The sequence below is a fragment of the Macaca mulatta genome, chromosome 14, assembly GCF_049350105.2.
Source record: "Macaca mulatta isolate MMU2019108-1 chromosome 14, T2T-MMU8v2.0, whole genome shotgun sequence".
Classification (NCBI taxonomy): Eukaryota; Metazoa; Chordata; class Mammalia; order Primates; family Cercopithecidae; genus Macaca; species Macaca mulatta.
Genome location: NC_133419.1, coordinates 71,020,489 through 71,048,031, shown reverse-complemented (window position 1 = coordinate 71,048,031; position 27,543 = coordinate 71,020,489). Strand labels below are relative to the sequence as shown.

At 37.1% G+C, this 27,543-nt stretch overlaps 1 protein-coding gene and 1 pseudogene across 2 annotated transcripts in view; both read left to right on the top strand.

The window, feature by feature from the left end:
* The window catches only part of MMP26 (matrix metallopeptidase 26), a 368,531-nt gene that overhangs the window by 182,374 nt on the left and 158,614 nt on the right, over nucleotides 1–27,543 (top strand). The window lies entirely within an intron of this gene.
* LOC100427831 (olfactory receptor 51H1-like) lies at nucleotides 15,594–16,551 on the top strand (annotated as a pseudogene).

The window sequence follows — 27,543 nt, the reverse complement described above, 5'->3', positions numbered from 1 at the left end:
CACATAACTGAGCTTCAGTTTCCTAATCAGTAAAAGAGATGGAATGAGAGCAAAGTGTCCAGCACAATGCCTAACTCCTATTATTTACAGTCTTTGCATGTTGTTACCAGTTTTCCATGTTACCCCTTTGATGGGTAAAATGGCTTTCCCTCAACAGATCATTTTGAGCACCTGATATGTGCCAGGTATTGTTCTAGGCTGCAGTAGTAAACAAGGGAGATAAGACTACTTTTATGGATTTTATATTTCAGTAAGAAGTGGCAGAAAAGAAAGGACTAAACAGTTATGATAATTCCAGATGACTCTAGGTAAAGTCTGTAAAACAAACAGAAAAGGGTCATGGGGTAATAAATAAAGAGGACTGAATTCTGCACAAAAGGTAGAAGAAGTAATATTTAAGCTGAGAGCTCGATGCTGATAATGAGCTAGCCATGAGGAGATATGGAGAAAACGTGTTCCAGGGCAGTAGTAAGGCAGGGAGGCAAGACTCAGTTTGGCATTTCCGAGAAGAAGGTAGCCAGTGTACTTGGAATCACAAGAAGAAGGGAAAGGTTACAAGAAGCCTTTGGAGACATTTGCAGGACTATGCCATATAGTGCCATCAGGCTTGGTTAGAAATGTCAATTCTAAGTGCATGGGAAAACATTGGGATGTGTTAAAAGCCGAAGAGTATAAAAGTGTGATTTGTAATTTTAGAAAGTTCCTTCCACCTGCCATGTAGAGTAAGAATGGACTTTGGCAGACAAAAATGGAAGCTAGGAGGCCACTTAAGGGAAACCTTTCAAAGCAATTAAGAGTGGAGGAAGAGTGACTCCGTATGCCTCTCAAAGCAAACTATGTTTCTGCATTTGTGTGTGGTACTACCATCCCTCTATACCATCAGGGCAGAACACTTAAAATTAGTCTAATATTCTCTCATGAATCACTACACATTTACTGAGTTCTGCTGTGTCTCTGTGATGTTATTGGTAGCCCAGCTTGTTCTACTCTATTGCCTTCACCCTCATTTACAATGTATTAGCCTTGTTTTGTTTTCTGTTCTTCATCACTTCCTCTTCCTCTAAAGAGTATCTCTAATCATTTCATTTTCTCCTGCAGAAGTTTTTCATTGTTCATTCTCTGCCCCTTGAATAAAATTCAAATTCTTATGGTAGTCCACATCCCTAATACTCTAGTTCCAATATTTCCACTTTTATTGTTATTTTAATATTTGTCTTATTTATTCTCCAAATCTTTCATAGGATTTTAAAAATCATGATTAAAAAGTGCATCAAATAAAATGTACTATCTTAACCATTTTTAATTGTACAGGTTAGCAGTGACACATATATTAACATTGTTATGAAACAGAGCTCCAAAACTTTTTCATCTTGCAAATCCGACTCTATGCTCGTGAAACCACAGCTCCCTGTTTCCACCTGCCCATAGCTTCTGTTAACCACTGTTCTGTTTTCTGTTTCTATTAATTTGACTAATTCAGATACTTTATGTAAGTGGAATAACACCTTATTTGCCTTTGTGTAACCAGCCTATTTCACTTAGCATTACATCCTCAAAGTTCACTCATGTCGTAGTATGTGACATGACTTGTTTATTTTTAAGGGTGAGTAATTTTCCATGTATATACCAGATTCTGTTCATCCATTTACTTGCTGATGGAAATTTGTTGCTCCCACCTCTTGGCTATTGTGCATAATGCTGCTATAAACATGAGTATGCAAATATCTCTTTGAGATCCTCTTTCAATTCTTTTGGATATAAACCCAGCTGTGGGATTGGTGGATCATATAGTAATTATATTTTTAAGTTTTTGAGGAAACTTAATCCTATTTTTCATATCAGTTGCACCAATTATACTCTATCAATAGTGTCCAAGGGTTTCAATTTCTCCACATCCTTGTCAACACTTGTTATGTCCTGTTTTTTTTTTTTTTTTTTTTTTTAACTGTAGTCATCTAATTGGCGTGAGGAAATATCTCATTGTGGTTTTGATTTGCACTTATCTTATGGTTAGTGATGTCGAGCATATCTTTATATTCTTGTTGGTCATTTACTTGAAGACGTGTTTATTCAAGTATATGTTTAAGGTTCAATCTATTTTGTCTGATAATAGCATAGATGTCCCTGTTTCCATTTTGGTTACCACTTGCATGGATACTCTTTTGCCATCCCTTTAATTTCAGATTATGTTTGTCCTTAGATCTAAAGTTAGTTTCTCTGAGACAGTATATAGTTGGATCCTGTTTTATCCATTCAGCCAACCTACGTTTTTTGATTGGAGAGCTTAATCCATTTACATTTAATTACTAATAGAAAAATACTTATTACTGTCATTTTGTTAATTATTTAGTATATGTCTTGCAGCTTTTATGTCCCTTCTTTCCTATCTTGCTGCCTTCCTTTGTGTTTCATTGACCTTTTTTGTAGTGACATCTTTGATTCTTTTCTCATTTTCTTTTGTGTGAAAATATCTACAGATATTTTCTTTGTGGTTACCATTGCAATTACATAAAACATATTAAAGTTATAGCATTTTATTTTTAAATGATAATAACTACAATGACATACAAAAACTCAACTCCTTTATAACTCCACTCCCCACTTTATGTGATTGATGTCACTTATTATACCTCTGTATATTTTGTATGCCCACTAAAATAGATTTTACAGTTCTTTTATATATTTTTATTTAACTTATATGTACAACAATTACAATAATCCAAGGTATTATATTTGTCTGTATTTACTTTTTATTGTAAAACCTCATATTTGTGTTTGACTTTGCCTTAATGTCTGGTATCCTTTCATTTCAACTTGAGGAACTGTCTTTAGCATTTCTTGAGAAACAGGTCTAGGTTAAGGAGCTTCCTCAGTTTTTGTTTATCTGGGAAATACTTTTCATATTTGGAGTATAATTTTGCTCAAAACAGTATTTTTACTTGACAGTTTTCCTCCTTACCTTCCTTACTCCCTCCCTCCCTCCCTCCCTCCTTCCCTTTCTTCCTTGCTTCCTTCCTTCCTTCCTTCCTTTCTTTTCTTTCTTTTCTTTCCTTGAATATATCATTCCACTCCCTTCTGGCCTGCAAGGTTTCTGCTGAGAAATTCTCCGATAATAATATGAAAGCTCTCTTGTATGTGATTGGTTGCTTTTCTCTTGCTGTTTTTAAGATTTCCTTTTCGTTTTTAACTTTACACGTTTTTATTAGAATGTGTCTCTGTATGGTTCTCTTTGGATTTATCTTAATTGATATTGAGCTTCTTGAAATTTTATGCCCTTTTCCCTCACTAATATTTGGAAAGATTTTGGCCATTACTTCTTTAAATAACCTCTCTTCCATTTTCTCTCCATACTCTTGGATTACCACAGTGTGTATTTGTACCCTGGTAGTACACTTGATAGTATCACATAAGTCACTTAAATTTTTTCCACTTTTCTTCATTCTTTTCCTTCTTACTACTTATTGATTTAAATGATTAATATTCAAGTTTTCTGATTTGTTCCTCTACCTGACCAAGTTTGTTGTTGACTCTCTCTAGGAACTTTTTAAATTTGGTTATAGTATCTGTTTTGTTCTTTTTTTTTTTTTGTAGTTTATATTTCTTTGTTGATATTCTATTTTGTTCAAGTATCACTTTTTAATTTTGTTTAGTTGTCTATATATATATATATTTTTAGCTCATTGAGCATACTCATGACAGTTGTTTTAAATTTTTCATCAGGCAGCTTATTGATTTTGTTTCTTTGATTGGGTTATGTTTTCCTCTTTCTTTGTATGCCTTGTAATCTTTTGCAGGGATTTGAGCATTTGAAATAATAACTTCCTTTTCCCATCTTTTATGCTGACTTTTTGCAGAAAAAGATCTTCACCAATCAGCCAGACTAGAGGTTCTAAAATATCTCCTTTTCTGATCTCTTGTTCTCCCTGCTATCTGCCTACAGAATTGCAGCTCTAATGTGTTGCAGTGCTTACTTATGTTTCCAAATGCTTGCAAACTCTGCCACTGATCTGTCTGTGCTGCAAGTCAGGTGAGACAGAAACTGGTCACTAATCACCATAGGAGCCTCTAGACAAACCAGATAATTGAACAGTCTTTTGTTTCCATCGCAAGGAAGAAGACTATGGATGGGAGGATTCTTCCCAGTTACATGCTATTCTGGGTAGATAGAGGAGTACAAACAAGAGGGCTAATGCCACAAATTTGTCTACCCCTTTTGCTAAAATTCTTTCTTGATTTTACATTGGCCTGAGTTCTGTAGTTTTCAACTTGTTTCTACAGTTCTCACAGAGGCATTCTCACTCACATATTGTTGTTATCTCAGTGTTTCTATGGGAAAAGGAGGGCTTGGAGCTTTCTACTCTGCCATCTTGCTGACATTATTCCATCTCATGGTGTTTTATTAATTATTATTATCATTTTGTATTTACCAATATACCTAGCACAGTGCCTTTAATATAGTTGTAGCTCAGTTGCTGTTTAGGATTTATGGATAAATGATGACAGATATGTCCCGGAAAGATGGATATAACAACTGAGAGTAAACTGGATTGGCAGGGCAGAGACTAGCAACACAGACACAGAAGTTTAATGTAATTGTGCATGTAGTAGATGATGAGTATTTGGTCTTGGCCTTTTGGATTGATGATGTAAAGGAACAAGTAGATGCAAAAAGAATTTTAAAAGTAGAATTATATCAGGGTTTTTTTGTACAGTCAAATTAGTTCTCTCTAACGCGATTGTAACCTATCAGTTCATATCCATGTCTGCTATCTATTTCTGTAATAAAACACGCTTGCTTTGGCATTCAAGATCACCAACTGTCTATTGCCACTCTCTATCTTGAAATTCTCTTTCATTTTTCCCTACATGGATCCTAACCCAGTAATACTAATGACCTCACCTGACTTCAGATGAATAAATCTTATACTTGCGTTTGTGCCTACATAGAAATAATAAAACTCTCCTACAATGTTTATATTAACTCACGTACTAATTCTATACTTCCACCAAACCCGTTTATTTCTCACTTTTTCTGAGAAGCATCTAACTTCTACATAAAACCTCATAGTATTTTCATTTTATGAATATCTACAGATTGTATTCAAAGACAATTATATGGTAACATACTCTATTTTTTTGAGAGTTTTAACTATTTCTTATCTCCTTTATGGAAATACTATTTTTCTCATCTCTCCCTAATTCAAGAATGGGGGGTATGGGAACATGATGACGTGTTTTTGGATGTGTTGAATGGAACTCTGTGGGTCAAGTAGACTTTGGTCTAATATCTACAAAATATATGTAATAATTTGGTGCTTCCTGAAGTGAAAAACAGATATCTTCTTCTAGGGGTTGCGTGTCTCATGTTCAGATACTTGCAAATACATAATATAGCAGAGATAATCACAAAAAGAAAATATATAAAACAACGTGCTGCAGTGAAATGATGAAAACTGGAGCCTGTCTTTTTTTTTTTTTTTTTTTTGAGACGGAGTCTCGCTCTGTCACCCAGGCTGGAGTGCAGTGGCCGGATCTCAGCTCACTGCAAGCTCCGCCTCCCGGGTTCACGCCATTCTCCTGCCTCAGCCTCCCGAGTAGCTGGGACTACAGGCACCTGCCACCTCGCCCGGCTAAGTTTTTGTATTTTTAGTAGAGACGGGGTTTCACTGTGTTAGCCAGGATGGTCTCGATCTCCTGACCTCGTGATCCGCCCGTCTCGGCCTCCCAAAGTGCTGGGATTACAGGCTTGAGCCACCTCGCCCGGCCGAGCCTGTCTTATGGGATAAAAAAGAGGGTCACTTTTTCAGTCAAGGAGAAAAGATCGTGGTGATTTTTATGAAGAGTTATTCCTGTTACTATGACTGTTAATATAAGTTAGAGAGTGAAGACATCCTTTTCTCTTCTTGTTCCTCACTATATTTCCTCAAATCCACGCAGCAGAGCAAAGCAATAGGATCTCACTTCCTGCTGCTTTCTCCTGTGCAAACTTTCATACTCATTTAGGCCTCATACTGTATTTAGATCCTCACTTAATAAATTTAGATCTCAGAATATCTCTTGTCACTTACTGAGACTTGTGTTTCAAATGTCTTGAACAATCCCTGGGACTGCTGCAGATTCTCTTCAGGATGATGACAATCCTAACAACCACCACATTATGTTGAAACTTAATTTAAAAAAGACTTAAGTGTACCTATCCACCCCAGGACTTTGGTTATTCATTGTCTAGCAATATTTTATCAGCTAAAATCACCATGTACCACGATCTTTGTATTAAGCCTCCAATCAAACTCTGTTCATTTATATTAACTGCATCACCATTTCATCTTTACATTATTGTCCTTCTATAATCTCATCTTTGTTTCCTCTCTCCAAATATTCCCACTCTATCCTCTGAAACCCCACTGCTTCTCAGTTAACAATTTTTGCTGTTTTTTTCTCTGTCCTTATGGGCCTTTCACCTCCTGCCCTAACTAAAACATGGTGTCATCATATTGTGATGCCTCCCCTGAAGCTCTTTCAAATGGGGATACTCCTGTTTTCTACACATTTTGTTGTCTTTCTCAATCCTGTATGACTCTAACACTGGCACACCTTAATCTTCTTGGGGCAAAAGAAGTTACTTTTAGATATATCTCCTTTCCCTTCACTAATAGAACATCTGATATTCGGATAATTAATAAATACTTTATCACCTATGCTGGACAATTAGAGATAAGTATAAATTCAGATTATGGTGAAATTGTGAAAAATATGATTTCTGCTAAGGACAGGGACTTATTTTCACATATAGTTGAAATGATAATATTTATAGACTAATAAATCATTACATTGATCAAAATACTTAGAAGATGATTAAAACAATGCCATTTTATGTGTTAAAATGAATTAAAAAACCCTTCTAGTCTTTCTTTTCAGTGTTATTTTCCCCTAACATACAGGAATTAAATTAGAAATCATAGAAAGATATCTAACATACCCAAATATTTTAAAAAATATTACATGTAATTAAAGTAAATTAGAAAATATTAAAATTAATGAAAATAAGAAGTCTGTATATCAAAATTTGTGGTACCTCAGTAAAGCAGCGCTGAGAGGAAAATTTATGGCATTGAGGCCTTAGATGGGAATAGAAAAAAAAGTCTTAAATTCATATTTTAAGCTTCAATCTTAACGAATTAGAAAGTAAAAACAAATTAAAACCAAAGCAGGCCGGCGGCAGTGGCTCATGCCTGTAATCCCAGCACTTTGACAGGCTGAGACAGGCAGATCATGAGGTCAGGAGTTCGAGACCAGCCTGGCCAACATAGTGAAACCCCATCTATGCTAAAAATAATAATAATAATAAAATAGCCAGGTGTGGTGGCATGCACCTGTAGACCCAAATACTCGGGAGGCTGAGGTACAAGAATCGCTTGAACCCGGGAGGCAGAGGTTGCAGTGAGCAGAGATGGTGCCATTGCCCTCCAGCCTGGGCGAGAAGAGCAAAACTCCGTCTCAAAAAAAGAAACAAACGAACAAACAAACAAACAAAAAACAGAGTAATCAGAAAGCAGGAATTAATAAAGATCAGAGAAGAAAATATTGAAATTGAAACAGAAAAACAGCAAAGAAAATCAATAAACCAAAACCTTTTTTAGAAGATCAACAGAATTGACATTCCTCATATGAGTTTTCAATAATACTGTGTAACAAATTATCAGAAACATAGTAGCTTAAAACATATCCAGTATTAACTGAACTTCTGCAGGTCAGAGGTCTGGGTGCCTCAAACAGGTTCTTTGCTCAGGGTCTTAGAGCGAAAAATCCAGGTGGCAGCTGGGCTGGACTTTGACCTGAGACTCTTTGGGAAGAAACCATTTCCAAGCTCCTTCAGTTTGTTGGCAGAATTCAGTTCCTTTCCTTTATAGGTCCTTGTTTATTATTGGCAGTTGGCTGGAGGTCACTTTCACACCGTAGAAGCTGCTCAGTTCCTGTAAATATGGTCTCTCCCATCTTCAAAACCATAAATGGCATATTAAATTCTTCATATACTTCAAACATCTCTGACTTCCTCTTCTTCTACTGGCAGGAAAAAAAGTATCTCTCTGTTTTTTTTTTTTCTTTTTTCCTCAAGTGATTAAACTTTCCTGGATAATCACCTTTATATTATGTAACATAAAATCATAATGAGTGTAACACTTGGTGAAGTATTTTAAAATCTGTGTACCACATTCGCCTAACCAGACTGACAAAATGCGAAAGCATAAAGTATTAATATTAGAAATAAAAGAAGGAATATCTCTATAGAGATATTTATTTAACAGATTTATTAAACAGATAGCAATACTACAAACAATTCTATGTTCCCAAATTCAACAAGTTAAATAAAAGGGACAAATTCCATTACTTTTAATGGCAAAAACCACAATTACTTTTGCACCGACCTATTATTATTATTATTATTGAGATGGAGTCTCGCTCTGTCACCCAGGCTGGAGTACAGTGGTGCAATCTCAACTCGCTGCAACCTTTGCCTCGTGGATTCAAGCAATTCTCATGCACAGCTTCTTGAGTATCTGGGATTACAGGCACACACCACCACCAGTAGCCTGGGTAATTTTTTTGTGTTTTTAGTGGAGATGGGGTTTTACCACATTGGCCAGGTTGGTCTCGAATTCCTGACCTCAGGTGATCCGCCAGCCCCAGCTTCCCAAAGTGCTGGGATTACAGGCATGAGCTACCACACCTGGCCCCATAATGTTACTTTTATACCAAAAGAATACAAAGACATTTCATGAAAACACGTACGCACGCGTGCACACACACACACACCCCTACAGATCAATATCACAATGTCACTCAAGACATAGACACATATCAAACTACTAGCAAATCCAATCCAGGAACATATTTAAAAGATATAATATGACCACTTGGTGTTATCGTGGAAATACAGGCTGGCTCAACATACAAATATTATACAATCTATTAACAGACCAGAAATGAAAAATCACAGTTTATCTCCATATACTGAGAAGCAAGCACTTTACCATGCTTAACATCCATTAATGGAAAAAACTCTCAGCAAATTAGCAATGCAAGGAGGAACTTCCATCCCACTATAAAGGGCATATACAAAAGGTCTTCTAGCTGACATCATACTTGATGAAAGAGCAGATGCTTTTTCTCTAACATCAGGGAAACAAAACAAGGCTATTAGCCTCTTACCACTTTTATACAATGTTGTACTGGAAGTTCAGTCAGTGACACTAATATAAAAATGATTTTTTGAAAAAAATAGCCAAGCTGGTAGTTTTATAGTACTTGAGTTCTAGAACTTCCACAAAGTGACAATAATCAGGAGAATATGATTTTTGGAAAAGAGACACATAGATCGGTGAAACCAAATACATAATCTAGAAATAGCCCCAGAAATATGGTCAATTGATTTTTGACAAAGGAAAAAAGGAAATTATGGAGAAAGCACAGCTTGTTCAACAAATTGTGCTGAAACAATTGAATATTTTAAAGAAAGTTAACCTATATTTCACACTTTATACAAAAGTCAACTAGAAAATGATGATAAACCTAAATACAAATCCTAACACTATAAAACCTCTAGAAGACAACACAAGAGAAAATCTTTGATGACTCTTTATGCAAATGTTTTAAAATTAGTCTCCAACAGCACACCCCTAAAGGCTTAAAAAAGATAAATTGGATATCATCATCTTTTTTTAAAAGAAGTTTAAAGATAGACACTTTGAAGAGAATGAAAAAGCAAGACACAGACTAAGGGAGATGTTTGCAAAATAGATACACAAAAAATGTGTTTTATATAGAAAATATGATAAATTAAATACCTTATAAACTCAACAATAAGAAAAAATGGTACATCCATGCAATGCAACACTTCAGCAATAACATAAATAAATCTCAGATTATTGTGTTAAGTGAAAGAATTCAAGTTCAAAAGATGACATACAGTGTAATTCCATGTATATGATGTTCCATGGTGAGCAGGTTATGCAAACCAACTATGAAATGCTGGGAAGCTGAGAGGCTGAAGAAAGAGGGTGACTCTGTCACAAAAAAAAAAAAAAAAAAAAAGAGACTGACAAATCTATGTCCTCAGAAAGAAAGATTTAATAGGGACTTTAGAACAGATGCCATATCTTGAGATGGTTGATTCCCGGACTGTTACTCTTCAGACCCAGGATTTACATAACATATGAAAAGAGTACACATCCTTCAGAAGATATTTGCCTAGGGGCAGGATATATGGTAAGAATGTAAAATTAGAAATCTTAGAGGCATTCCCAGAATGGGGTTTAATCAGAAGTCGACATGGAAGATTAGCATCCAAGATGGAGTTGTTTTAGCCTACACATATGACATTCAGGATAAGCCAAAAATATAGAGTAAGATAATGGATCTGGGGTTGCCTGGGTCTGTTGGTGACTATCCACCACCCTAATCCAGATACCAAGTGTTCCATCAACCCAAAACATTCCCTCAAGCTACCCCTTCATAACTTCTACTCAATCTAAGAAGAGGGAATTTACTTAAATGCTGGAAAGTTAAGGATGGGGGGAACATACTTCAGTAAGTAGATAAGAGAGGGGCCCAAGTGAAAGAGATTAGATCCAATCATCACAAAACTTTTGAATGAGTGAAGGCTTTTCTATGGAATGTGATGGGATAAAGACTGAGTTGGGGGATTTCAAATATGTGGTGAATATTAGACATTGCTTTTGATAGGAATGAGGTAAGTATCCAACCAAGGAAAATCAAATTAATTAGCTACAGATAGATTCCCTTAACTTTTCTGGGCCATAAAATCTAACATATTGCACAGTCAGTATCTTCTAGCCATTTTCAGTTTTCAAGATGTTTTATAAAAAGATGTAATAACATTTGTTCAGTTTTATACTTGCGCTAGCAACGTATGATAGAAAGCTAAGATTAAAAAAATCAGATTCCATGTGATATAAAATGACCCACCTCGATAAGTAATAAAACATTGGCTGAGCAGCTAGAGTAAAATCAGAGTGATTCTATTTCTTAGATCCCCTATGGGTCGATACAGAAGAAAAACATGAATAAGGGCATAACTGGGTTGCAAGGTGAAATGTTTATTATTAACAGTGGAATATAGAGGTTAAGACATTGCAAGTAGAGCAGTTCCACATTAATTAGTTCAAACAGTATTGAAAGACTGATTATGTGATGTAGATATAGATTTTGTGTAATGGAACTCAATATTTTGAGAGGCTATCATGTTAGAGAAGTGATTTGCATTAATATTAAATTACTCTGGGACTATTGTGTAGATGAATGATAAATGAATAAGAGAGCTTGGAATATAAGCCTCATTCTATTTGAGCATTTCTTCCTTACCTAGCCATGGTGCCCTTCAAGTTCCAGGAAGTCCAGAACATACCTAGTGCACTGAGAAGCCACTGCTGTTATTTCTATCGTAAGCAATTTCTACAGTTTAATTCTTAGAATTACATCTAGAATCTGGGTCATTTTCCAATGTCCTCTTTTCTTTGCTGAACAATGAGGATGAGAATAACATATCCACTTCATAGGAGGATCACTTGTGTTTATGAGGATTTATGTGTATTATAATGATTAAAGTATAAAATGAATGTGATAAATATTGTGACTGCTAAAGTGTAGAATTAATATAGAATGTTGTTATTGCTATTATTATTGCTGCTGTTATTATTTTTCATAGGGCAGGTAGGGAAAGTAGCATCTGAAAGTAATATAATATTGTGGAATATTCGTTGTCTCTTGATTGATTGTGACATTGATTGATGCTTCCCTGAAAGACTTCTTACTTTACTTTTGCACAGGGCATGACTTATGACTAAGTTGATATTGAAGGCTGAAAAATGCAGATAAAATAGCAGAAATATTCATTTATTAGGAAGCCATTTCAACTATACAATCATTTTTGGATGGGAAAATCATGGAGTAACTTTTCCTTGAACCTTTTTTTTGTTAGTTTTCCTATGTTTTGAGAAAAATAAAAATAACTATCATTTATTCAGGGCATTGAAATAGTGAAATGGTTAAGATGTCCCTGAGAAACTGTGATTGTGCAGTAACCAGCTCCTGGAACTTCCTACACCCCGCCCCCCACACACACACTCACACACTCACACACACATATACATTTCTCAAATGTCCTCAATACTATCTTCTTTCCCAGATATGAGACTCTAAAGGGCGATTTGAGCCCTAGAGAAACCTCCTTAGCCTTGGAAGGCTCTGGGGAATAACCCTGTTTGTGGATCTGTGAAACTCTCTAGGGCACACTAACGGGAGGAATGCTGGAGCAACTCAGGACGTAAAAGCCCTCATGGTGTAGTGACAGTGGTTTTGCCAGGCAAACCTCAGGCTGCTTAAGAATCATCTTCTAGCTGAGGCTTCTCTCAGCAACAAAGTGAGTTGGAGAGTAAAACCAGAAGATAAGGTTGGTCTGTTGACAGAACATGTTCTGACATCATTCCTGAAATCTCTAACTGGCTCCCAAGTACTCCTTTGCGTTTCTCCTTATCTTCCTTGTTCTTCATTCCCCTATCCAAGCACTCAAGTTCTGTGCCTTGTCTTTTTTCTCATTCACATCTGCTTTAAGGGAAAGATATGAAGTCACAACTTATTTATCCTAATGGTGTAAAGATAACCCTTTTCTAAGAGGTAGATAGAAATCAGATCCTCTATAGTGAATGCATTGCCTTTGAAGGTAGGAAGCTTTCTGTGACTGGAACGGATGTAGGCAGAAGGTAAATGTCAGCTATAGAATATGGCGTGCATACTTCTAGACTGGTTAGGTATTGGGTCTTTTTAAAAAAATCCTTTTATCTAGAACTTGAAATAATTGGCGTGTAGGAATGTTCCCCCTAAGGGAAGAAATTTGTGGCTCTACTCTCAGGTGAAAGATGGTTACAATTAATCTTTACATCAGGAGGGTTTTTATTTCTGTTTCTTAAGGTCCACCCTGCCCATCTTACATAGTAGTAAAATGAAGGGTAAAATTATTCTTTTAAGACCAGTCTCAACCTTGTACTATTATTCACGATGTCCTAGAATGCCTGGAAACCTGAAAGTTTTTCTAACACTTATAGCAAATGAAAGGGTTATTTTTGGTTCTTTGTTTGCTGCTACTCACATAATAAAGAGATTTTATAATTTGTTTAATTTTCCACCTGCTCCTTCAATCTAGTGTCTATAATGGGTCCACATAAGTTGTGGGAGCCTAGAGAGCAAATACAGAACACTTATACAGCCCGTTTTCCCAGAAATGTGGCAGTATATATAGTAGAGTGTCAAGCCAGGAAAAATTGTCAAAGGCAGAACTTAGGGTCCAAGAGCCTTATCTTCATAAGATAGATTTGAATTCTACCTGTTTTCTAGATCCTGGGCAATATACGTAAATAATAAAGTCTGAGGACTCATGCAAGACCAAAAGATGCGATTTTTTGTTTTCTCTAATGGAGCACCCAAGCTCCCATAACAGTTGTAATTCTCCTCAAAAAGGCTATGCAGTTCCCTTCACCCCTGCCCATTTTTTTATCTTCTTTTTTTTCTACCAACATGTTGTTGACTCAGGGCAAGTTATTTTTTTTATCTAGGTTTTAGGTTTTCTTAAAATGTGAAATAGTTCAATTTTTACCTCTGCCATTCTTTGAATTTTTGTTTTTATCCTTTAGTTTCTTTTCTCTCCTTCCTTCCTCCCACCTTATTTTCTTCTTTTCCCATTTTCTCACTTCTCAGAATTTTCCCTCATTCCTCCTCTTTATTACAATTATTTGACAAAATTAGTAAGAGCTTTCTTTCTCAAAAAATCACTAAGAGATAAGAAAACCAAAACAACAGTTATTTGAGTGGATAAAAATGTTTATTGGCAATCTCATAGGCCACATACTTGAACTAACTCAGCTGTCTTTTATAAAAGAAATGGAAGTAAATTGCTATGTTATATAAATAGATAAAATAATCTGGCTAAGCTTGGAGGAAACTTGATAAGAAATCTTTCAAAGGGTATTTTTGGAGATGTTAAAAACAGTTATAATATGCTTTTTAGTTTATCATGAGAATGGGTCAATCAGAAATGTACAATAGCCTGGAGGTGGGATGCTTAATAGTTGTAAAGCAGAGAGTAAATTATTTCAAAAATGCAAGGAATACAGAATTAAATGTGATTATTTGTGATAGAGGAGAATCTCTTAGTTTTTACCTCTGCTGCAGAAAATCTGGTCAAAAGGTGCAAACAAAAATAGAAAAAAAAGAATTCAATATTAATACTGAGTATACATGAACAACAAAACCTTTAGTTCAAAATAATCATAATAAAAGAACACATTTTATTTCTAGGGCTTTTAAATTTTAATTCTCACACTGATCCTATGAAGTAGATATTATTATTGCCCACTCATTATATATGTAGGGGCTTTACTGAAGATCAGGGGGAGCTGGGATCCAAATACAGGATGTGTGGATCTAGAGTCCATGCTCTTAACACTACATTGCCTCTTAGTCAACCTGATTCCAATCAATCAATAAAGATAACTGATGAGAGTTTTAAGGTTAATGGGTTTTCAATGAGAGTATATTCTATCATTGTCAACCATGTCCAAAGTCGAATGACCCCATCAAAGGGTCTTTGGTAGTTAGTATAGGTACTGGTTCTGGCAATATGAACGTGCCTTCCAGATCTCCATGGAGGCCTCCATAATCCAGAAAATCAGGGTGTAACATGATCACTGTGCCTTAGCAACGAGAGATTGCCAGATAATCCTGATCCTGAAAAAGTCTTCCATTGAGTCCTGGGTATCTTACTTTCTCTTGGACAGAATGGGTTAGTCTATCCAACAATTGCTGTTGTTGCTTTACCAAGTGAAAGATGCTTCCTCATATATTAAGATTTCACTAATTTAGAAATGGCAAACATTTTTAATTTTAAATGAGTAAAGTGTCTGTAGTTCTTGGGTTGGGAATGATTCTGAGGCTCTGGGGAAACAAAGGAGGAGAATGCATAAAGAGAAGCTAGGTGCGTGCAAGGGGTATTTCCACCCCTGCCCTCGGCACAAGATATATTGCCTTCGTGAAAGCCCTGGATATAAGAAGTGTGATGAATGGGAGTGGCATTTTTTGTAGATAATCAAACTATTCATATTTCACCTTGACTCAGTTATATTCATAGTGGCTAAATTATTATGTCCTCAGCTTCTGACTCAATAGCTTATAAGACATTGATTAGAAACAAGGAAAAAAGTAGCAGGAGAGGCAGAATATATTTTACTACATGGGTTGGTGCTACAGTGTCTGCTTGAAGCTGAATATGACTTACTTATTCTTGGGTGAGTCATTTTCCCTTAGGTCAGTAGAACCTTACTCAACAGGATCCACCTTGGAGTAATGATTTTAGGGATTCTGTCGCCTCTTAAATTTTGCCTCCCCTACCCCCTGAAATACAGTTATGTGGGGAAAAAATGGCCCCACTCTCAAGGAATTCAGAGTCTAATGTATCATTTATCTTTGTCACTGTATTTTTGGAAGCCATTCATCAGGATCCCATGAGTTCCTTTCCCATGACTATGTCACATTGGCACCATGCAGATAATAACTACTCCCACTTCCAACACCTTTACTTTGTCTTCACTGGAATTCCAGGGCTTGAGCAAAAGTATTACCAGATGACATTTCCGCTGGGTGCTGTATATGTTATTGCCCTCTTTGGCAATAGCATCATAATCTCTACCATCACGTCTGAATCATCTCTACATATCCCTATGTACCACTTTCTGTGCATGCTGGCTTTGGCAGACATGGGGCTTGCCGTCTGTACTTTGCCCTCTATGCTAGGCATATTCTTGTTTAACTACAAGTCCATTGCCTTTGATGCCTGTCTTGTTCAGATGTACTTCATCCACACCTTCTCAGCCATTGAGTCTGGCGTGCTGGTGGCAATGGCCTTTGATCAGGTTGTGGCAATCTGGACCCCTCTCAGGTACAGCACCATTCTAACCAATGGTGTGGTCTGCAAAACAGGGTTAGTCATTTTGTCAAGGGCAGTCTGTGTTGTCTTCCCTGTGCCTTTCCTCATCAAGAGGCTCCCCTTCTACCACTCCAACATCCTCTCCCACTCCTTCTGCCTCCACCAAGACGTTATGCACCTTGCCTGTGCCAGCACCCGCGTCAACGGTCTCTATGGCCTCATCGCTGTCATCTTCACCAAGGGTTCTGACTCCCTCTCCATCCTCCTCTCCTATGTGTTTATACTTCAAACAGTAATGGCTATTGCCTCAAGGGAGGGTTGACTGAAGGCACTCAACACCTGTGTTTCACACATCTGTGCTGTACTCATCTTCTATGTGCCACTCATTGGGGTGTCTGTCATTCATCGCTTTGGAAAGCCCTCATGCCCTCATGGCAAATGCATACCTTGTTGTACCCCCTGTGCTAAACCACATAGTCTATACTGTGAAAACCAAAGAAATACAAAGGAAGATCTTCCAGATGTTTGTTGAAACCAAGATTACAGCAGAAGGTTAGAGTCTGCCTGTTTGAGAGAAGCAGCTATTCTGTAAAGCTCAATTATGACTATGAAAAATAAAGATTCATTTATTTATTTACATTTTCTGTGTGACTTTAATTGGGCAAAGAAAGATCTCTCTGCTCATAGAGAATACTTTTTTTTCCTGTGCCAAATTGTCCATTGTCTAATATAGAAAGGGTGGTATCTACAAGAACTATTCATTGTACTGTTCTGTAACTCTACATTTAAGACAGCATATAACAGCTAAAGGCAGAGATTATTACAAATTCCATTTTTAAATAAAACTTTTGAATAGACATAGGCCATAAGTTTTATGTGTTTTAAATTCAACTTCCTTAAGTTAATTTAATTTAATATTCTAGATCAAGAATTAGCAGTGGCTTCCATGGGCTTAGTAGGAAAGAAACAAACTGTACTCATGAAATAATAAGAAAGCACCAGGGAAGAATATATTATTAAATAAAGTATGAATCAGAAAGATGATCCAGTTGTAGAATTAAGAATATAAATGTATACAAGTGAGCAGGGCCACGAACCATGTTGTATGACATAAGATCAAAAGACTAAGGGTAAGGTTTAGCTCTTCCATGCAACAGCTATGTGAATACTGAGTATTCTCTTTATATTTCTTAGCTGCAATTTCTTTATTTTGAAAGTGAAAGTAATATTACTTAGCATCTAGAATTTTCATGAAATTAATCATAAATTTAATAGAACTATGCAACTATGGGTATTCAAGAACATTGAATAATAGAGAATAAGAAAACTTCTGTTTATAGACTATCCACTAAATAAAAGACACAGTGCTAGATCCTTTTACATGTTCTCTCATCTGATAATTATGGCGTCCTATGAGAGAGAGTGTTATGCACTGATTCCAGATGAAGATATCAAGATACAAAATAGTTAATTTGCTTGTTGGCCAAGTCTCAGCTGAACAGACGTCTTCTGTACCTTAGAAAAGAGGTTAAATGGGTTAGGCAAACAGATGGTGAAGACACTCAGAGTAGGGGCTTAAAGAATCATGATTAGTTTTGTTTGAAGGCAAAATAAGTATAAGAGTTGGAAATAACAGAGATGTACATATACATTGAGCTATGTGTATTTGTTTATGTGGTCAAAATGACTTTTTCAAAGTATTTGTACTTTGAATGTTGAAACCTAACACACTAGATTCTTTGAGACTTCAGTGTCACTATTTATTACTCTAACCAGTGACTACTTTAGAAGTTTGGAAGATTAGCTCAGAAAGATTTTCTGGGCAAGAAAAGAGTATTTCCATTTAAACGCTGCTTTCATGTACATGAAGACTTATTGAACTTCTTTAGATAGGTGCTTAGATAGATTCATGAAAATAAATTCTATTATCCTTTTCTTAATTGCACAAAAACAAAAGTGCATTTCAGACATTTAAAAATAATATAACTATCAAATATTATTTATATTTTCTTGACTTTGTGGAGAAACTTGAGCTCCGCCATGTCTGGAGGGACTTAAGTGTTTGCCAACACTGTCACAGCCCTGAATCTGGAGCAGAGCTATTCCTCATGTTGTTAAGAGACTCGGCATAGCGCTACCTTCTCCAACGTGGGGAAAGAGGTCCTAGAATCAGTGTTAAGTGACCAATATTCTCAAGGCATAAACAAGACTCCTTGAGGATTTTTAGGTCTTGGGTGTTTTCACCTATTTAGGATGCTTGAAAGTTAGGCAATGACATATTTTAAACCACAATCTGTTTTACAAATAAATTCTTCACAGCCGCTATCTTTGGTGCTTTAAGAACATAAAGACTGGCCTCAGAAACAAGTATAATGGTGAAGAAGATTGTGTTTATTTCTTTATCCCCTTTCTGTCTTCTTCACTTTCCCCTTTAAAGGTGAAGATGGTAGCTGCAGCAATCACAGCATCAACAGTACAAGTGATAGCTACAATACCATCTATGAACTTCAGTAACTGATGTATGATATACTGTATTATCTCATTACTCCTAGAATTCACTCTATGTGTAAATATACTGAAAGCAAAAGCTTAGATGTCTTATATCTCTGGGTTTAAGTCCGGGCTGTGCTACTCACTATCTGTGTAATCCGGGATGAGATTTCTAATGTATTTAATACTGACTGTTCTAACATACAATCTCTGGATGAGAATATTACTTATTTCATAGAGTTACAGCGATTAAGGAACTTCATGTATGTAAGACGTTACCCGGAGCCTGAAACAATGTAAACATTCAACAAATGTTGGTTTGTATTATATTCATTATTATTCTCAATTTTTAAAAATACATGGAGGCACAAAGGGTTTATGTAACTCTATCAAGCTCAGATAGAAAGTAAGTGGGCACAGTCAAAATCTGAAGCCACATTATTCTAGCTGCAAAGTACATGCTGATTCTCACTGTCTCTCTTTTCTGTCTTCTCTCTTGTACACTCAATGTTGTCTTTCTGTTTCCATAAGGAAATAATTGTATAGTATATTTTAAATGAGGAAGAATAATAGTCATATCAATGGCAAGATTTCAGTTCCAGAACAAAATGTCAAGAAGAGAATCTAAAGAAGGGACTGATTTAGTAGTGTGCTATTGAAAGTGAGTCTATGAACCAGTGCTGGTTTGGCAACTGTCTGTTACCTATCTGTGCTGAGGTAAGTTCCAAAATGGAAAGTGTTTGAAGATGTTTATAGCTATTCAACTTCTCAGTAGTACTGAAGCACATAATTTTATATACAAAGTCAGAACAATAAAATTATATTGATCCAAGGTGAACTGGAAAAATCAAAAACCAAAATCAAAATGGATTTACCATGGATATTTTGAGAAGCACTGATTTAAAATGATGCATCCTATTTTTTCATAGTTAATTTTAACAATATCTATTCTATATATTGAGCTAGGCACAGTGCTACATAATAATGATGATGAAACTCATAAAGTCAAGAACTGCAGAAAAGGTACAGTCTAATGGTGGAAAGAGGCAAGCGAATAGCTGGAATGCTTTCTGGATGCCTATAAGATAACCTAGAGACTGAGAAATGCCATCTGTTTTCCCAGGTAAGAATGGCCAAAAGTTAGCATGAGTTTGATAGTTTGTTGATACGTGTACTTAATCCTTTTAGTGCTGTGAATATATCCTTAAATCAATACCTTCAAGGCTAAATTCATTGAGCCACAATGTAATCCCAATTTCTCTATATCAGCTTCAGGAATCTAGAGTATGACTTTTTTTATTTTCTTTTTTATTAAACTTAAAGTTCTAGGGTACATGTGCACAATGTGCAGGTTTGTTACATATGTATACATGTGCCATGTTGGTGTGCTGCACCCATTAACTCATCATTTACATTAGGTATATCTCCTAATGCTATCCCTCCCCCTCCCACAACAGACCCCAGTGTGTGATGTTCCCCTTCCTGTGTCCAAGTGTTCTCATTGTTCAATTCCCACCTATGAGTGAGAACATGCGGTATTTGGTTTTCTATTCTTGTGAAAGTTTGCTGAGAATGACTGTTTCCAGCTGCATCCATGTCCCTACTAAGGACATGAACTCATCCTTTTTTATGGCTGCATAGTATTCCATGGTGTATATGTGCCACGTTTTCTTAATCCAGTCTGTCATTGATGGACATTTGAGTTGGTTCCAAGTCTTTGCTATTGTGAATAGTGCCGCAGTAAACATATGTGTGCATGTGTCTTTATAGCAGAATGATTTATAATCCTTTGTGTATAGACCCAGTAATGGGATGGTTGGGTCAAATGGTATTTCTAGTTCTACATCCTTGAGGAATCACCACACTGTCTTCCACAATGGTTGAACTAGTTTACAGTCCCACCAACACTGTAAAATTGTTCCTATTTCTCCACATCCTCTCCAGCACCTGTTGTTTCCTGACTTTTTAATAATTGCCATTCTAACTGGTGTGAGATGGTATCTCATTGTGGTTTTGATTTGCATTTATCTGATGGTGAGTAATGATGAGCATTTTTTCATGTGTCTGTTGCCTGCATAAATGTCTTCTTTTGAGAAGTGTCTGTTTACATCCTTTGCCCACTTTTTGACGGGGTTGTTTGATTTTTTCTTATAAATTTGTTTGAGTTCTTTGTAGGTTCTGGATTTTAGCCCTTTGTCAGATGACTAGATTGCAAACATTTTCTCCCATTCTGTAGGTTGCCTGTTCACTCTGATGGTAGTTTCTTTTGCTATACAGAAGCTCTTTAGTTTAATTAGATCCCATTTGTCAAGTTTGGCTTTTGTTGATATTGCTTTTGGTGTTTTAGAAATGAAATCCTTGCCATACCTATGTCCTGAGTATTATTGCCTAGGTTTCCTTTTAGGGATTTATGGTTTTAGGTCTAACATTTAAGTCTCTAATCCATCTTGAATTAATTTTTGTGTAAGGTGTAAGGAAGTGATCCAGTTTCAGCTTTCTACATATGGCTAGCCAGTTTTCCCAGCACCATTTATTAGATAGGGAATCCTTTCCCCGTTTCTTGTTTTTGTCAGGTTTGTCAGATAAGATGGTTGTGGATGTCTGGTATTATTTCTGAGGGCTCTATTCTGTTCCATTGGTCTATATCTGTTTGGTACCGGTACCATGCTGTTTTGGTTACTGTAGGCTTGTAGCATAGTTTGAAGTCAGGTGGTATGATGCCTACAGCTTTGTTCTTTTGGCTTAGGACTGTCTTGGCAATGCAGGCTCTTTTTTGGTTTCATATGAACTTTAAAGTACTTTTTTTCTAATTCTGTGAAGAAAGTCATTGGTAGCTTAAAGGGGATGGCATTTAATCTATAAATTACCTTGGGCAGTATGGCCATTTTTACGATGTTGATTCTTCCTACCCATGGGCATGGAATGTTCTTCCATTTGTTTGTGTCCTCTTTTATTTTGTTGAGCAGTGGTTTGTAGTTCTCCTTGAAGAGGTCCTTCACTTCCCTTGTAAGTTGGATTCCTAGGTATTTTATTCTCTTTGAAGCAATTGTGAATGGGAGTTCACTCATGATTTGGCTCTGTATTTGTCTCTTATTAGTGTATAACAATGCTAGTGCCTTTTGTACATTGGTTTTGTATCCTGAGACTTTGCTGAAGTTGCTTATCAGCTTAAGGAGATTTTGGGCTGAGATGATGGGGTTTTCTAAATATACAATCATGTCATCTGCAAACAGGGACAATTTGACTTTCTCTTTTCCTAATTGAATACAGTCTATTTCTTTCTCATGCCTGATTGCCCTGGCCAGAACTTCTAACACTATGTTGAACAGGAGTGGTGAGAGAGGGCACCCTGTCTTGTGCCAGTTTTCAAAGGGAATGTTTCTGGTTTTTGCCCATTCAGTATGATATTGGCTGTGGGTTTGTCATAAATAGCTCTTAGTATTTTGAGATATGCCCCATCAATACCTAGTTTATTGAGAGTGTTTAGCATGAAGGGCTGTTGAATTTTCCCAAAGGCCTTTTCTGCATCTATTGAGATAATCATGTGATTTTTGTCTTTGGTTCTGTTAATGTGATGGGTTACGTTTATTGACTTGAATATATGTTCAACCAGCCTTGCATCCCAGGGATGAAGCTAACTTGATCATGGTGGATAAGATTTTTGATATGCTACTGGATTTGGTTTGCTAGTATTTTATTGAGGATTTTTGCATCGATGTTCATCAGGGATATTGGTCTAAAATTCTCTTTTTATGTTGTGTCTCTGCTAGGCTTTGGTATCAGGATGATGTTGGCCTCATAAAATGAGTTAGGGAGGATTCTCTCTTTTTTTATTGATTGGAATAATTTCAGAAGGAATGGTACCAGCTCCTCCTTGTACCTCTGGTAGAATTCAGCTGTGAATCCATCTGGTCCTGGACTTTTTTTTGGTTGGTAGGCTATTAATATTGCCTCAATTTCAGAGCCTGTTATTGGTCTATTCAGGGATTCCACTTCTTCCTGGTTTAGTCTTGGGAGAGTGTATGTGTCAAGGAATTTATCCATTTCCTCTAGGTTTTCTAGTTTATTTGTGTAGAGGTGTTTATAGTATTCTCTGACGATAGTTTGTATTTCTGTGGGGTCAGTGGTGATATCCCCTTTAGCATTTTTTATTGCGTGTATTTGATTCTACTCTCTTTTCTTCTTTATTAGTCTTGCTAGTGGTCTATCAATTTTGTTAATCTTTTCAAAAAACCAGCTCCTGGATTCATTGGTTTTTTGAAGGGTTTTTTGTGTCTGTATCTCCTTCAGTTCTGCTCTGATCTTAGTTATTTCTTGCCTTCTGCTAGCTTTTGAATGTGTTTGCTTTTGCTTCTCTAGTTCTTTTAATTGTGATGTTAGGGTGTCAATTTTAGATCTTTCCTGCTTTCTCTTGTGGGCATTTAGTGCTATAAATTTCCCTCTACACACTGCTTTAAATGTGTCCCAGAGATTCTGGTATGTTTTATCTTTGTTCTCATTGGTTTCAAAAAACATCTTTATTTCTGCCTTCATTTTGTTATGTACCCAGTAGTCATTCAGGAGCAGGTTGTTCTGTTTCCATGTAGTTGAGTGGTTTTGATTGAGTTTCTTAATCCTTAGTTTGATTGCACTGTGGTCTGAGAGACAGTTTGTTATAGTTTCTGTTCTTTCACATTTGCTAAGGAGTGCTTTACTTCCAACTATGTGGTCAATTTTGGAATAAGTGTGATGTGGTGCTGAGAGGAATGTATATTTTGTCGATTTGGGGTGGAGAGTTCTGTAGATGTCTATTAGGTCTGCTTGGTGCAGAGTTGAGTTCAACTCCTGGATATCCTTGTTAACTTTTTGTCTCATTGATCTGTCTAATGTTGACAGTGGGATGTTACAGTCTCCCATGGTTATTGTGTGGAGTCTAAGTCTCTTTGTAAGTTTCTAAAGACTTGTTTTACGAATCTGGGTGCTCATGTATTGGGTGCATATATATTTAAGATATTTAGCTCTTCTTGTTGAATTGATCCCTTTACCATTATGTAAATGGGACCATTTTTGATGGTTTAAAGTCTGTTTTATCAGAGACTTGGATTGCAACCCCTGCTTTTTTTGTTTTCCATTTGCTTGGTAGATCTTCCTTCATCCCTTTATTTTGAGCCTATGTGTGTCTCTGCACGTGAGATGGGTCTCCTGGCTACAGCAAATTGATGGGTCTTGACTCTTCATCCAATTTGCCAGCCTGTGTCTTTTAATTGGAGCATTTAGCCCATTTACATTTAAGGCTGATATTGTTATGTGTGAACTTGATCTTGTCATTATGATGTTAGCTGGTTATTTTGCTTGTTAGTTGAAACAGTTTCTTCCTAGCATTGATGGTCTTTACATTTTGGCATGGTTTTGCAGTGACTGGTACTGGTTTTTCCATTTGATGTTTAGTACTTCCTTCAAGAGTTCTTGTAGGGCAGTCCTGCTGGTGACAAAATCTCTTAGCATTTGCTTGTCTGTAAAGGATTTTATTTCTCCTTCACTTATGAAGCTTAGTTTGGCTGGATATGAAATTCTGTTTAAAATTCTTTTCTTTAAGAATGTTGAATATTGGCCCCCACTCTCTTCTGGCTTGGAGAGTTTCTGCCAAGAGATCCACTGTTAGTCTGATGGGCTTCCCTTTGTGGGTAACCTGACCTTTCTCTCTGGCTGCCCTTAAGATTTTTTCCTTCATTTCAACTTTGGTGAATCTGACAATTATATGTCTTGGAGTTGCTCTTCTTGAGGAGTATCTTTGTGGCGTTCTCTGTTCTTCCTGAATTTGAATGTCGGCCTGTCTTGCTAGGTTGGGGAAGTTCTCCTGGATAATACCCTGCAGAGTGTTTTCCAACTTGGTTCCATTCTCCCTGTCACTTTCAGGTACACCAATCAGACATAGATTTGGTCTTTTCACATAGTTCTATATTTCTTGGAGGCTTTGTTCATTTCTTTTTACTCTATTTTCTCTAAACTTCTCTTCTTGCTTCATTTCATTCATTTGATCTTCAATCACTGATACTCTTTCTTCCAGTTGATCAAGTTGGTTACTGAAGCTTGCGCATTTGTCACATAGTTCTCGTGTTATGGTTTTCATCTCTATCAGTTTGTTTATGGACTTCTCTATATTGGTTATTCTAGTTAGCCATTCATCAAATCTTTTTTCAAGGTTTTTAGTTTCTTTGCACTGGGTTTGTAGTTCCTCCTTTAGCTTGGAGAAGTTTGATTGTCTGAAGTCTTCTTCTCTCAACTCGTCAAAGTCATTCTCTGTCCAGCTTTGTTCCATTGCTGGCAAGGAGCTGCATTCCTTTGGAGGGGAAGAGGTACTCTGATTTTTAGGATTTCCAGCTTTTCTGTACTGCTTTTTCCCCTCTTTGTGGTTTTATCTACCTTCGGTCTTTGATGTTAGTGACATACAGACGAGGTTTTGGTGTGGATGTCCTTTATGTTTGTTAGTTTTCCTTCTAACAGTCAGGGCCCTTAGCTACAGGTCTGTTGGAGTTTTCTTGAGATCCACTGCAGACCCTGTTTGCCTGAGTATCAGCAGCAGAGGCTGCAGAAGAGTGAACATTACTGAACAGCAAATGTTGCTCTCCGATTGTTCCTCTTGAAGCTTCCTCTTAGAGGTGTGCCCAGCCGTGTGAAGTGTGACATATCAGTGTGCCCCTAGTGGGGGATGTCTCCCAGTTAGGCTACTTGGGGGTCAGGGACCCACTTGAGCAGACAATTTGTCCGGTCTCAGATCTCAAACTCCATGCTGGGAAAACCACTATTCTCTTCAAGCTGTCACTACTCTCTATAAGCTGTCAGACATGGACATTTACATCTGCAGAGGTTTCTGCTGCCTTTTGTTTGGCTATGCCCTGTCCCCAGAGGTGGAGTCTACAGAGGCAGGCAGGCCTCCTTGAGCTTCAGTGGGCTCCACCCAGTTGGAGCTTCCCAGCCACTTTGTTTACCTACTTAAGCCTCAGCAATGGCAGGCACCCCTCCCCCAGCCTCGCTGCTGCCCTGCTGTTAGATCTGACTGCTGTGCTAGCAATGAGGGAGGCTTTGTGGGCATGGGACCCTCTGAGCCAGGTGCGGGATATAATCTCCTGCTGTGCCATTTGCTAAGACCGTTGGTAAAGTGCAGTATTAGAGTGGGAGTGATCCGATTTTCCAGGTGTTGTGTGTCACAGTTTCCCTTGGCTAGGAAAGGGAATTCCCTTCCCCCTTGCACTTCCCGGGTGAGGCGATGCCTTGCCCTGCTTTGGCTCTCAATGGGCTGCACCCACTGTCCTGCCCCCACTGTCCAACACACCCCAGTGAGATGAACCTGATACTTCAGTTGGAAATGCAGAAATCACCCATCTGCTGTGTCGCTCACACTGGGAGCTGGAGGCTGGAGCTGTTCCTATTCAGTCATCTTGGCACAGATCAAGTGTCTTACTATATTGCCCAGGATGGTCTCCTGGGGTCCAATGCCTTGGCCTTCCAAAGTGTTGGGATTACAGGCATGAGCCACCACATCTGGCATAGACTGTGACTCTTTTATACAATATTCCATAACCAGAGTTTTGGTCTTTGCAGTGGTGAAAAACATCAAGAAGTAGTTTCCACATTAACTGAAGTCTTTCAGACTGGCTTCTACCTTAGCTCCCTGATGCTCACTTTTCACTTTAAAAATCAGGGCCTGTGGTAGATAGAATAACAGCCTTTCAGAGATTCATGACTTAATTTGGAAACTGTGAATATGTTATGTTACATGACAAAATGGAATTAGTTTGTTAGGACTGCCATAATAGAGTATTACAAGCGTGTATTTAACAACCAGAATTTATTGTGTCACAGTTCTAGAGGCTAGAAGCCCACTGTCAAGGTATCTGCACATTTGGCTCCTATTGTCAGCTGTGATAGAGAATCTGTTTTACACCTCTCACTTACCTTCTGGTGGTTTGCTGGAAACCTTGGCTTATAGATGCATCATCTTGATCTCTGCCTTGTCCACATGACATCCACATGTGTGTGTATATCTGTGATCAAATTTCCCCTTTATACAAGAACTTGGATTCTTGTACAAAGAATGTTGGATTAGGATCTCACTATACTCCAGTATGACCTCTTTTTAATTTAACTAATTATATCTGCAATGACCCTAAGTAAGGTCATACTCTGAGGAACTGAGGCTTAGGCCATCAACATATAAATTTGGAGGGGTTGGGTAAGAGGATAACTGTCTAATCAGGACATGTACATTTTACTTTTGTTTGCTGGCAATGACTAAGACCTTCACTAAAATGTTGACATCAACAAGATTCTCTTTGAAATTAGTGAAAGGCACAGCATAGACCTAGATATTTCCCCTCTAACCAGATTTGGTTTCCCTACATAAATGTGGTAACTCAGCCTAGATGGTGGAGAAAATGATGATGAGGGCACCATACTTAGGCAAGTAAGAAGAAATGAGGCAAGCAAAAGTCATCTCATTTTACACATGCACAGATCAAAACTGAGGAGGCTTAATCTTCTATATCAGACCTGGGAATTCTGCTTCCTGATGAGACACAGAAGCAACAAAATATCCTTCCTTTAGCTTAGGGGACAAATACACTCATCCAGGGAGGTCAGTATATTATTGTGTCCCTCCTCAATAAAGAAAGATAAATGCAAACATATTGTGAGGTATTTTGAAAACCCACATGAGGTTGGGTACTATGAACTTGCAGCAGTAACAACCTGATATTTTGTGTTATTATTTCTAGCAGTTGCTCAGTGGTACAGGGATACCAAAGTTTAACATTTTGTATGGTAGTTGTGATAGAAAAATAGATATCAAGGTTATTTATATTAGTATGACTGGAATGATGGACTATAAGTACTAATTTTATATGAAGGATTTTAAGAGAAAAGAAGATTGAAGGATATATATCTATATATACACACACACATACATACATGTTATATTTAATTCTTTGTACATAATACCTATATTATATAAGTCTATGTAATATAAACTTAATGTTGTATATCATATGTAAATTGATATACATATGTAAGTAATGGATTAT